The sequence below is a fragment of the Portunus trituberculatus genome, chromosome 25 (assembly GCF_017591435.1).
Source record: "Portunus trituberculatus isolate SZX2019 chromosome 25, ASM1759143v1, whole genome shotgun sequence".
Lineage (NCBI taxonomy): Eukaryota > Metazoa > Arthropoda > Malacostraca > Decapoda > Portunidae > Portunus > Portunus trituberculatus.
In genome coordinates, this window is record NC_059279.1 from 4,785,001 (window position 1) to 4,798,319 (window position 13,319).

At 42.5% G+C, this 13,319-nt stretch overlaps 1 pseudogene; it reads right to left on the reverse strand.

Moving 5' to 3' along the window:
- Positions 1 to 2,060: 2,060 nt before the first annotated feature.
- On the reverse strand, positions 2,061 to 2,214 carry LOC123509016 (annotated as a pseudogene).
- Between the last annotated feature and the right edge of the window lie 11,105 nt (positions 2,215 to 13,319).

Here is a 13,319-nt window from a genome sequence, read left to right on the forward strand (position 1 = left end):
GCAACGGTAAATTGTGTCATCTTTTATGTGCGTCAAAATAGCGCAATACTGCCACGTTGTCCCTGCACCGGAGTTAGATACACCCTGGCGACCTTGGTGTTGGGAGGGTTAGAAGGTGTTGTGGTATGTGTATTGGTGTTGTGGGGGTGTTGCTGGTGTTGTGGTGGTACTGAAAGGGGTAGAAGGGTATTTTGGTGCTTGTTTTGGTGTTGTGGTGGTGTTGCTGGTGTGATGGTGGTATTGAAATGGGTGGAAGAGTATTTTGGTGCGTGTTTTGGTGTTGTGGTGCTGGGAGGGTGAGAAGGGTGTTATGGTGTGTGTATTGGTGGTGTGGTGGTGCTGGAAGAGTGAGAAGGATGTTATGGTATGTGTTTTGGTGGTATGATGGTATTAGGAGTGCCAGAAGGCTGTTATAATGTGTGTTTAGGTGCATCACGAGGCATCACCACACCACAGTAATGTCACGTACTACTTCATTGTCATTTGCTTCATTGTCACTAGCTGAATACAATACTTGGCATAATTATAATCTTCAGCGTCTTCCCTCCATTTCAACTCCACTATTTCATAAAGCTTCTGTTTAAGTGATACATGTTTTCAAGAGAGCTTTCATGGTTTTAGTGACAAATGTAAAAGGTTACTAAACAATTTACAAGTGAAACCCCGCCAGAAACTCGGCTTGTCAACTCAGAAACAGTTCATCGCCACACCTCCACTATTTCAAAAGGCTTCTGTTTAAGTGACACAAGTTTTCAAAGGAGCTTTCATGGTTCTAGTGACAACTGAAAACCGTTACTATACAATTTACAAGAGAAACACCCCTAGAAATTCAGAAACTCCTCAGCATCGCACCTCCAACTATTTCAAAAGGCTTCTGTTTAAGTGACACAAGTTTTTAAGAGAGCTCTCATGGTTCTAACGACAAATGGACCAGGTTACTATACAATTCACAGGAGAAACACACACAGAAACCGGGCTTGTCAACTCTGCGTCCTTGGAAAATAGTTCTGGTGAGAGAGAGAGAGAAGAGCGTTTCAGAATACTGGCCTAAGTCTCATGACCCGCTGGGAGATTGCTGGTTATTAATATTTGTAAGGAGAGTGTGAGGGGAGTGGAGGACTTAAGATTGAGACAAGACGTGAGGGGTGACAGTGGCAGAAGGTTGCTTGATGTAAGACCTTTTACTGTGTTAGAGAGCCACATCACGGGGTAGTGGAAGAAAATAATGCCACACCAAACCTCCACCACCACCACCACCACCACCACCACCACCACCACCACTACCACCACCACAATCACCACAGGGAAAAACAATATACTACCGCACACCTTAACACCACATCACACCAGGTAACACACACACACACACACACACACACACACACACACACACACACACACACACACACACACACACACACACTTGTCATGCCATTATTTCTGCAGTACAATATCCGCCACCTTCGTTATTGCTACTTAATGGCGCCAATAAACATTACCCCGTAAGGACAAATACATATCGTTACTAGCAATGAATAAATAAATGTCAGCAAATATTACCCAATGACATATTTAACGGGGATCCAAAGCTACGACAAATATTTTACTTCATTTGTACAAACGCCATTGGACTTGATTATCATGGAGGCGTGCGCGCGATTCACTATATGCAAGTTATACAATTTTTCCCCTCACTTACATATCAGGCAAGCGAATACACAGTAAAAAGATCATAAATTCCCGCGAAAAGTCCACATGGTATAAATAAAAAAAATGTTAACTTAAAAAAAAGTGTCACCAATAGTCGCCACTCCCTGCATAGCGCCACTCACCCTCCATTAAGACCTGCGTCACACCTTTCTTTTTTTTTTATGTAAGAGGGACAGCCGGCAAAGGGCAGCAAAAAATATGATAAAAAAAAAAGCCCACTGAGGTGCCGGTCCCTTAAAAGTGACAGGAAAGGCGACTCCTTGGCTGGTATAGGATTCAGCATGTTTATTTTTTTTCTTTTTTCCAACTCTAAACCTTGAGTGAAGCATGTACTTGTTGTAGCTTGGTGCATTTGTTCCCCGTTGCTTTTCAGTAGAGGTTACAATCATATCAGGATAACTTACAACAGAGGAACAAGATAAAACCTAACTTAACCTAACTTAATATTAAGCTAATAAGAACAGATACTACACTTTGATCTTAGCCAAAAGGCCGAGAAGCGATACATCCACATCTCTACACCTCCACCACACCTGCGCCGCACCACACACAAAGCAGCACTAGAACACAACGGCGGAGCATAAAACCAATGAGTGTGGATGTCCTTTAAGTACCACACTGCAGAATCACGTCATTAAACTGCCATTACATCATACCATAACCTCGAAACACACTGCCGCTTAGAAACATGATGCCGTTAACCCCTTCAGTACCATGACACGCTTTCATATCCACTCTACTTACTATTTGGTGATTTTCTACAGCTTCAGAAACTTATGTGGGAGGGGGATTAAAATAGTGAAGACTCCGGCCCATTAATCTTCTGGCATCCATAGACCCTTGATAATGTCACTAAAATCGTGCCATCACACCCCAAAGCTCATAGTAAAAAAAAATGCGTCTCAGTTTTGAAGAGGTTAACACACACCACGAACGCCAAGTAAAACCACGAACTCCCCTCCCCACCCCCCAAAAAAATAAAAAACAAAGAAAAATAAATAACATTGCTTCCAACACAATGGGAGCAAGTAAGAGCTATTATAGAGAAAGTAGAGTTGAGTTTCCTCGTAAGTTTCATTGCACTTGTATTTTGGCGGGACGGCGCGGCGTCTTCTCAGAGCAGGACGCAGCAATAGTGTCGTGGGGGCGAGTCGAGGTGGTAAATTGCAATATTGGCTGTTATCTCCTCCACCGCCGGCGAAATTGTCAATCTGCGCCAACATCCCGGAGAGAGAGAGAGAGAGAGAGAGAGAGAGAGAGAGAAGGGGTATTGGACGAGGGTGAAAACGTCTATAATTCTAAGTTGACAGGCGTTCAGTGTGTGTGTGTGTGTGTGTGTGTGTGTGTGTGTGTGTGTGTGTGTGTGTGTGTGTGTGTGTGTGTGTGTGTGTGCTTTCTTGTTTTCGTGTGTAGCATTTCGCAACTTGGAATCATGTAAAACCTATCCAAACCTCTCTCTCTCTCTCTCTCTCTCTCTCTCTCTCTCTCTGACAAACGAATCCACAGACAAACATAAAAACAAGCATAGACACGTAGATATCTGTCAGAACACACACACACACACACACACACACACACACACACACACACACACACACACACACACACACACACACACATACACACACACACACATTTGTACATAAGTCTAACGTGGCGTGTGTAAACAATGAGGGTGAAGAGAGGGAGGGAAGAAAAAGAGAGAGAGAGAGAGAGAGAGAGAGAGAGAGAGAGAGAGAGAGAGAGAGAGAGAGAGAGAGAGAGAGAGAGAGAGAGAGAGAGAGATTTGTTTGTGTCAGAGAGGGAGAACCTACCACTGGAAGAGGAGGAATTGAAGGAGGAGGAGAAGGAGGAGGAATTGGAGGAGGAGGAGGAGGAGGAGGGTCTGCAGGGGATGTAAGAGAGGTGGTTTGGGAAATCTGTGGATAATTTAGACCCTAATTTCCCTTATGGTCACGTACCGCATCTTTATATTGAATTACGCCACGGCCTCTCCCTCTCTGCCTCTCTCCCTCTCTCTCTCTTCCTCGTCTTCCTATTTTTTCTCGTCTTGCTTCTCCTCTTCCCTCAGTCTCCTCCTCCTTCTGGTCCACCATCCCCCTAATACACGGTGATAGTCTCTCTCTCTCTCTCTCTCTCTCTCTCTCTCTCTCTCTCTCTCTCTCTCTCTCTTTTATAATGATTTTCATTCATCTTTCACATTTCACTTCGTTTTTCTTCAGTGATGTATTAATTCCTTCTCTCTCTCTCTCTCTCTCTCTCTCTCTCTCTCTCTCTCTCTCTCTCTCTCTCTCTCTCTCTCTCTCAATACTAGTGTAGTGGCCAGGGTGAGGCGAGGACGCGTGTCTGGCAGGGTGAGGGAGGAACCGTCTCACTCCATGTAAGGTTCCCCGCCGTTTTATGGGGCAGCCGAGGGAAGGGACTGTCCGGGGGGTAAGATAGGACACTTTCACTGGCGCTAGAGGGACACGAGGCATACGGGGTGTCCTAGAGGAAGAGGAAGAGGAAGAGGTAAAGGAAGTATAAAAAGGAAAGGAGACGAACGGAATGGGAAGTTGTAATGCCCAAGGAAAACATGAAAGATATCAGAAAAGCTATATCGGATGTTTAAAATGAGAAGGAACTGTACGGAATGAAAGATGAATGGGAAATGATGCTGTGATGCTGCTACAAATACGTGAACAGTGAAAGAAACCTGGGAAGTTGTGATACCCACGAAAAAAATAGTAAATAAATAATAAAGCGAGTATTAGCGGTATAGAATGAAGAAAAAAAAAACGAACTAAAACGAAATTGTAACACAACGAAATGAAAAAAAAAAAACCCTAATGAAAGAAACCCATGCTTAGAAATTGCACCTCATTTAATTGCTACATTCCGTATTCAGTTCGTTCACATGTCCTTCTCTCCCCCTCCTTCCTCCCTTCCCCTTCCTTTCCCCTTCCGCAGCCTCCTCCACGTGGCTAAGGCGGTGGGCGGCAAGCAGTGGAAATCGCTAAGGATCTGGGCCACGCATAGACGATTTCCCGCATGCATGACTCGGCTATCAGGCCAAAGGGAGCTCCACGTACGTCTGGCAGCGCTACACAAAATCTTGCTGGGACACGTTTTGTACAATAGAGACGTAGACAATAATGCTAATACTACTAAAATGCTAATATGAATGCAAATACTAATACTTTTCCTGTTCAGGGGAATGTTATACGGAAAACAATACAGACTAACGCTATTTATGTTATTACACTACTAATGCTAATGTTTTTCAATCACGATGAAGGCAAATAATGATGGAAATATAACAATTCATTTTATTATTTTTTTCGTATCAGGGAGACATAAATGAAAATGTATAAAGGAAAAAGAAAATTTCATTCAGTTTCACTCGCTTTCAAAGATCAGAGGTAGAGAAATTTTGAAAGAAAGAAAGAAACTCAATCTAACTTAGTTTATGATGTAAAATAAATATGAAACAATCACTAACACTAACCTAACCCAACTTATCCTAACCTAACCTAATCAAACCTAATATAACCTAACCTATAACCAACCTAACCTAACCCAACGCCAATCCAATCCAACCCAACCCAACCCAACCCAACGCAACTTAATCCAACCAAAACCTAATCTTAACCAAGCCAACCCAACCTAACCAACTCAACTAACCCAACTCAACCCAACCTACCCCAACCCAACACAAACCTGATGTATCCCAGCAACACATAAGAGAAACCAACTTACCAAACCAACATACTATTTCTACACATCTACACGTACCAGAATACAGAAGAAGATAAGATGCCATAAACTCACGAGGAAGAAGTGTAAGTACCTTAAATCACACAGTACAAAAAAAAGTACTTACGTTAAATTATGATTAGGTTAAGTTAGGTTAAGTTAGGTTAGGTTAGACGGTGAGGCAGTCAAATATACAATAATCTTACGAGAAAGAAATGTGAGTTAGGTAAGGTTAGTTAGGTTTGGTTAGGTTAAGTTAGATGATGAAACAGTTAAATATACAATAATCTCATGAGAAAGAAGTCTGTTAGGTTAGGTTAAGTTAGGTTAAGTTAGATCATATTGTGAATCAGCTAAACGTACAATAATCTTACAAGAAAGAAGTGAAGGTTAGGTTAGGTTAGGTTACGTTAAATCAGATGCTGAAGGTAGGTTAAGTTAGGTGAGGTTAGGTTAAATTCGATGCTGAAGGGAGGTTAGGTTAGGTTAAGGTAAGGTAAGGTAAGGTAAGGTAAGGTGAGGTGAGGTTAGGTTGAGTTAAATTAAGGAGCTGAAGGGGTTAAACATACCATAAACTCAGGAGAAAGAAGTGAAGGTACCTTAAGTCCTCATGAGAGAGACGTAATGAAGAGATAACAAAGAGACATGACTTACTTTCAATTTAACGCCAATTTACTTAACGTTGCAATAATTCTGCGATAATGGGAGGGATGAGTGGAGACGGTAAAGGAAATGGGAGGAGAGAAGGGGAGAGAAGGGGAGAGAGAAGGGGAGAGCATGTCGTAGAAGGGAATTACGAAGGGAAGGAAAAGGGAGAGGTACAAGAGAAGAGACTGAGGGGAGAGTTACGAAGGGAGGGAAAAGGGAAAAAGATGGGAGGCAGAAATAAAAGGAGATATTAGGAAGTGAGGGAAAGAAAAAATGGAGAGGGGAAAAAGGAGTGAATGAGGAAAAAAACGGCAGACGCGAGGTGAAAGAGAGAGAGAGAGAGAGAGAGAGAGAGAGAGAGAGAGAGAGAGAGAGAGAGAGAGAGAGAGAGAGAGAGAGAGAGACGTGAGGGTAGATAAATGGGAAGAAGAAGGAAAGTTAGAGAGAGAGAGAGAGAGAGAGAGAGAGAGAGAGAGAGAGAGAGAGAGAGAGAGAGAGAGAGAGAGAGAGAGAGAGAGGGAGAGGGAGGGAGAGAAGGGAGAGAGGAAAGAGGGAGAACAGCCCCATTCCCCTTACACTATCCTCTCCTCCTCTCTCCTCCCCAGGACACACATACGCCCCTCTATCCTGATTGTTTGGGGGGAAAATGGAGTTCCCTTAGACACTCCATAAGTCACGTGAGGGTGGAAGATGAGCCGAGAGAGAGAGAGAGAGAGAGAGAGAGAGAGAGAGAGAGAGAGAGAGAGAGAGAGAGAGAGAGAGAGAGAGAGAGAGAGAGAGAGAGAGAGAGAGAGAGAGAGAGAGAGAGAGAGAGAGAGAGAGAGAGAGAGAGAGAGAGAGAGAGAGAGAGAGAGAGAGAGGAAATAAAACGGGAACCATCAGGAGGAAGCAATAAGGGAGAGAGAGAGAGAGAGAGAGAGAGAGAGAGAGAGAGAGAGAGAGAGAGAGAGAGAGAGAGAGAGGAAAGGAAACACCACCACCCAGAAGGGAGAGAGGGAAACACGGTATGAGAAGGTGGGAGGGAGGGATGGAGGGTGGGAGTCTCGGAGGGAGGGAGGGAGGGAGGGAGGACAGAGGAGACGCCTCCCTCACGCCCTGCGAGTGGCAATTATCACAACCCTGAAATAGGAGCCGTGTAATGGAGGGTTGCGTCACCGCTCCCCTGCTGTCCCCTGGGGCTGTTTTGACTATCTGACGGGATCTTCGGCGCATTATCATCCCGGGGGAGGCGAGGCAGGCGGGGAGAGGAGGGTAGAGAAGGGAAGAGAATAAGTGACTTGCTCCAAACACGTGCAGCATTAAATACCTCTACAAAATCGTGAATTCATAGGATTTAGTGAAGCGCCAGACTGCACTGCTACTCTGCCTTGTAATGCTTTCTATCTATGACTTCATCTCTCCCGAAATTCCAAAACACTTGACATATATTTGCTTTTGCCTCTGGACTGTCTTCTTTGGAGCGCCAGACTACACTGCTACTCTGTCTACCTCTGTATTGTTTCCTTCATGTGACTTTTCTCTAAAGGTTCCAAAACCCTTCCATTATATTTGGGCTTGCCTCTGGACTGTCTTTGAAGCGTCAGACCGCACTGCTACTGTCTACCTTTGTATTTTTTCCTACCTATGACTTCTCTCTAAAGGTTACAGAAAACTTCACATTTATTTGGTTTTGACTCTGGGCTGTCTTCTTTGGAGCGTCAGACTGCACTGCTTCTCTGTCTGTCCTTGTATTGTTCCCTACCTGTGATATTTTTTTCTCTCTAAAAGTTACAGAACACTTCCATTCTATTTGGTCTTGCCCCTGGATTGTCATCTTGCTAGTCTGGCATCTCGGTTTTTATTTCATCAGGTTTTGTTACCCTTGGCCAGAGCGCTTAATTAAGTAAAAATAGTTACATCCATTGTCTTTAGCATGCTCTCTCAATCTTGTATCTCACTCCAGAGCATCTTTTTAATGGAACCCCAAAAAAGTCATAGATTCTAGTACCATATCTTTAATCCCTTCAGTACCATGACGCGTTTCCATAATCATTCTGGCTACTATTTTGTGATTTTATACAGTCCGAAAAACTTGTGTGAGGATTAGAATAGTAAAGACTGTGGACATTAATCTTCTAACCTCCACAGACCCTTCCTGATGTCAATAAAATCGTCTTATCGTACGCAAATCTCAAGGTAAAACTGTGTCAAAGTATTAAAGGGATTAAAGGTGTTAGTGTCCTATCTCGATTAAGTGAAACTGCCTCTAGTCGATGCTGAACCTACGAATTTTGTGTTCAGAGCTTTCCAGTAATTCTAAAGTAATTTCACAAGGATAACCCAGCTAGGATATTCAGAGTTGTTTCATTACTGTCAGTGAACATGGATGTTGCATCAGAGGCGAAAAAAGAGTAGGAGCTGTCTTTGAAGATAGTCCGGATGAGAGAGTAAAAGTGTGTAGAAATACGAGGATTAAACAGATAAGAGGATTTAAGCTGAGGAAAACGTCAAACAGAGTGAAAGTGAGTGCAGAATATACTCGACTTTTGACAGCGTTCCTTGAGAATAAAGATTGGAGTTTGCATTGTCATTAGCACCTGGTCATGGGCTTCTAGATTACCCTACACTGCATTAACCTCTTCAGTACAATGATACGTTTTTCTATTCATTCTGCTTACTATTTGGTGATTTCATACAGCTTCAGAGACATATGTGGGGATTAAAATGGTGAAAACACTTGCCTTAAATCTTCTGACCTTCATAGACCCTTCCTAATGTTAATAAAATCGTCTAATCACACCCAAAACTCAAGGTAAAAATGCTTAACAACACCATCAGAGAGGAATAGAAAAAAAAATCACAAAAAGAGATCAGGATGTAGTATAAAAAAGATACAAAGTTAAAGTATAAAAGTTCAAGAATCCCTCTAGTGTATCGTGTATCATGTATCGTATTTTCTTTGTGCTTGTGACTCCCAGCATGGTTGTTTATTCCAGCGCATTGTTACTCTCATACAGTCAGGCATAGGAATATGTTGTAATGCATGTATTGTTCGTAAGTTATTCATGTGCCGGTATTTATATATTGGAAATGGCTTGATTTACTGCAGTTTGAAGTATTGCGAGTGAGTTGAAAGCTTTTATGATTCATGTACGTTGCAGAGAGAGAGAGAGAGAGAGAGAGAGAGAGAGAGAGAGAGAGAGAGAGAGAGAGAGAGAGAGAGAGAGACCTACTACTAAATGCTCCATAATATTGTAACAAAGAAACGACACAGCAAAACAAATGTTTTAATAAGAATATATAATGGAATAGAAAGTGAAAGGCAAATCTGCGAATCTTCAACTTCCTGTTTAAAGGTGAAGACACTAACCAAACCTAATAAAGGACCAGCCATCCATCAATCCATCCATCCATCCAGCCAGCCATCCATCCATCCATCCATCCAGCCATCCATCCACCCAGCCAGTCATTCGTCCATCCGGCAATTCCACTGGGACTTTTTTTCTAATATTTCTTTCTCCTTGGCAATTCTCCCTCTTACATAGAAAAAAAAAATCCTTCAATCCATCTGTCCATCTATCCAGCCAGCCATCCCACCAGCCAGTTAGTAATTCAGCCATCCATCCAGCCATCCATCCATTTATCCATCCATCTAACAACTCATGCATCAATCCTTCCATTTGTTTATTTATCCAGTCATCAAACCATCCAGTCATCCAGCCATCCATCCATTTATCCATCTATTTAACAACTCCTATGTCAACCCATTCATTCGTCTATCTAACCATCCATCCAGCCAGCCAGTCACCAAATCATCCATGAAACCAGCAATCCATCCATCCATCCAGCCATCCAGCCAGCCAGCCAGCCAGCCAGCCATATATGTGCAGCCATTCAAGCCACGTTTATGTATAATTAATCACTAAATTTTTCCAAGGAACAATAGACTGAATGAACCTTTATTATCATTATTATTTGTATTATTATTATTATCATTATTATTATTATTATTATTATTATTATTATTATTATTATTATTATGACCCGACGGAATATTGCAAATGGACTTGAATTTTCAGTATCTGCATTTCAGCACTCAATATTATAATTAACTTTTTGCCTCCGTGAGTAACGTTTGGTGAGGCACAATGACTCGGTAACGTGCGCCGGAATAAAATAATGAATCCCGCCGCGACATAATGCTAATATAATAAGGCAACGTTTACGCAACTCACATTTCACGTATTTCCAAAAAGCAGGTAACGACCTCGGCCGCTATGAATAGATTAAACCCGCTTCGTTATATGCTATTAAAATATGGATCTCATTTGCGAGTCCAGACTGACAGAGGGACGGACAGACACACAGGCAGGCAGGCAGGCGGGATACGAGAGAAATGGACAGAGCGATAGACAGGCAGACAATCAAATTCAACTCCAATCCCCTCACACACACATACACACACACACACACACACACACACACACACACACACACACACACACACACACACACACAGATCACGTCCCTGTATTTGGACCAGTGAAATTTCTACCAAAAATATTATATAAAGGAGTTAAGCTGTGATAAAGAAACTGGACAGAGAGGTAAGCAATGTAATTCCACTTAAATTCCCTCTCTTGCTCACTCACAGACGCACTGACACACACACACACACACACACACGGTAATGCCCTTCATCAATTCATCCCAGTGAAATTTCTAACAAAGGGTTTTCTATACAGGAGTAAAATGCCAGTAAAGGAACAACAGGTGCGCTCCGTTCTGCTCTACATTCCCTCGTTAGTCACAGGTAAGGCTCGCTCACCCTCTTGCTCATATTACAGGTAAACTCAGGTAAATCGTGTTCCACCTGGATTATCTAATTTTCTTCTCTACTTTAATGCTATCTTGTCCTGGCTAGGTTATTATCTGTGTGTGTGTGTGTGTGTGTGTGTGTGTGTGTGTGTGTGTGTGTGTGTGTGTGTGTGTGTGTGTGTGTGTGTGTGTGTGTGTGTGTGTTATTGTGCAAGAGTCCTCGTCTATTAGTGTTTGTCTGTTTGTCTTCTCATCTTTATCTGTCTCTATAGAAAGAAAAAGCAACAAGAAACAGGGAAACCATTACGAGGCCTTCAATAAACACGAACAGGAAAAAGCAAAGGACACAAAAATACGGACGGAGCGACGACGAAGATGGCGGACGGGAGGGAAACAAATACATCGCTAAGAACTAAGCAATAAAACGCATCGGAACTTTCGGAAAGAAAACTTACGGACCGAAAAATAACGTAAGGAAGAAAAAAAGTGTACCTTCCTCACGCTTAACTTCCCGGAAAGATGGTGCACGTAAGTTGGCGTCCCAGTCACGAGTGGGAGAAAATGTGGCGGTTTACGAAGGCTTATGAGACCTGTGGCGGCGGTAAACACATTTTTCACTGCCTTTTCGCCTCCTGGACTTGTCTCGCGCAACAAGACAAGAGGCGCCTATGTGCTTCTGTGGGATTCTTCACGCGATTCGCTCGTTCGTGTCTTGCTCGCGTGGAATGTTTGCACGACTGTCACGGTGACTTGATGGACAGCTGTATTCACACGAGTCCGATGCGCCACGTCAGCTGGACTTCTCGTGTGAGTTTTGATGTGTCTGCTTCACGGGACTCAGCTCAGTTTAGCTCGCTACGTTTCACACCAGTCCAATCCAGTCTGTTCCAGCCCAGCGCAGCCTATTTCTACCCAGTAACACGTTTATTTTGTCCTCCACAGCCTGCGAAACTCCAGTTCACTTCGGTTCAGTCCACGCCAACACAATTATATCCAGACAAGCCCAGCCTAGGCCATATCCACTCACGCCAGTCCAGACCCTCCCACTCCAGTCTAATTATAGTGTCAGATTGAAAATAAAAACTCAACGAAGAATAAGAAACATGAGATAAGAACACAAAACACCCTGAATCACAATAACACATCTTCAAAAAAAAAAAAAAAAAAAAGACCAGAATCAGCCTGGATCACCAAAAACACTGCCGCAGACAATGGACCCAAGTATCAAATTGAAACAAATCTCAACCTAGACAGCGAAGAAGAAACATGAAATAAGGACACACCAAAAAAAAAAAAAAACAGCCTGGACCGCAACGATACAACCTCAAAAATAGAAAAAAAAGGCCAGAAACAGACCGGAACGCCAAAAACACTACCAAAGACAAGGAACTCAAATATCAAATTGAAACAAATCTCATCAATATAGACAACGAGGAACAAGAAACATGATATAAGAACACCAAAAAAACAGCCTGGACTACAATGACACAACCTCGAAAACAGCAAATAAAACAAAACAAAGACCAGAAACAGCTTGGAACACCCAAAGCACAACCAAAGACAAAGGAATGATACAAAACTAACTCAAAACAGTGTGGGCGGCTGAAATAAGACAACTTGCCACCCAAGATGCGCATCACAAAGGAACCTGAGAAGACAGAAAGGTCCTGCGGCAGTGGCGGCTCCTCACTCTGCCCCGCGGCCCCTTAATGGAAAATCACATAATTGATGATGTTAGTGGGGAGCCGCGGAGGGCCTGCGCCACCACCACCATCACTACTGCTGCTCACACTGGCACAGGAAACACTTGGAATTTGTAGAAAGATCAAGATTCCGATTCTTTTGCTATATTACATCGTGAAAATTGATAAAGTGATAATTTGAAATGTTAAAAAAAGGGAAGTGGTGAATTAATACAGATAGAGTGGTGATGAGAAACGTCATGTGAAATTAACCCTTCAGTACCATGACTCGCTTTCATACTTCATACTTATTCTGCTTACCATTTAGCGATTTTGTATAGCTTCTAAAACTCATGTAGGGATTAGAATAGTGAAGACTCTAGCCATTAATCTTCTGCCCTCCATACACTCTTCCAAATGTAAATAAAATGGTCTAGTTATACACAAATCTCAAGGTAAAAAATGTGCTCCAGTACTGCAGAAGGAATAATGATAAGGAAGGGAGTTATTACACAGAAAGCATGAACGATACAATAAACTAAAATAGAAGAAACATGATACTGGAGTAGGACAAGTAATAATGCACACAGATTTTCACACATTAACTGGAAAATGACTAAATTGAAAATACAACAGTGATATTTAGAATTGCAGGCAGAGCATTACGTGAATACTAAATACATATCCAATTAGAGTGACGCAAACAATTCAATTCACACTTACTCCTAACGAAACACATGATTGCGA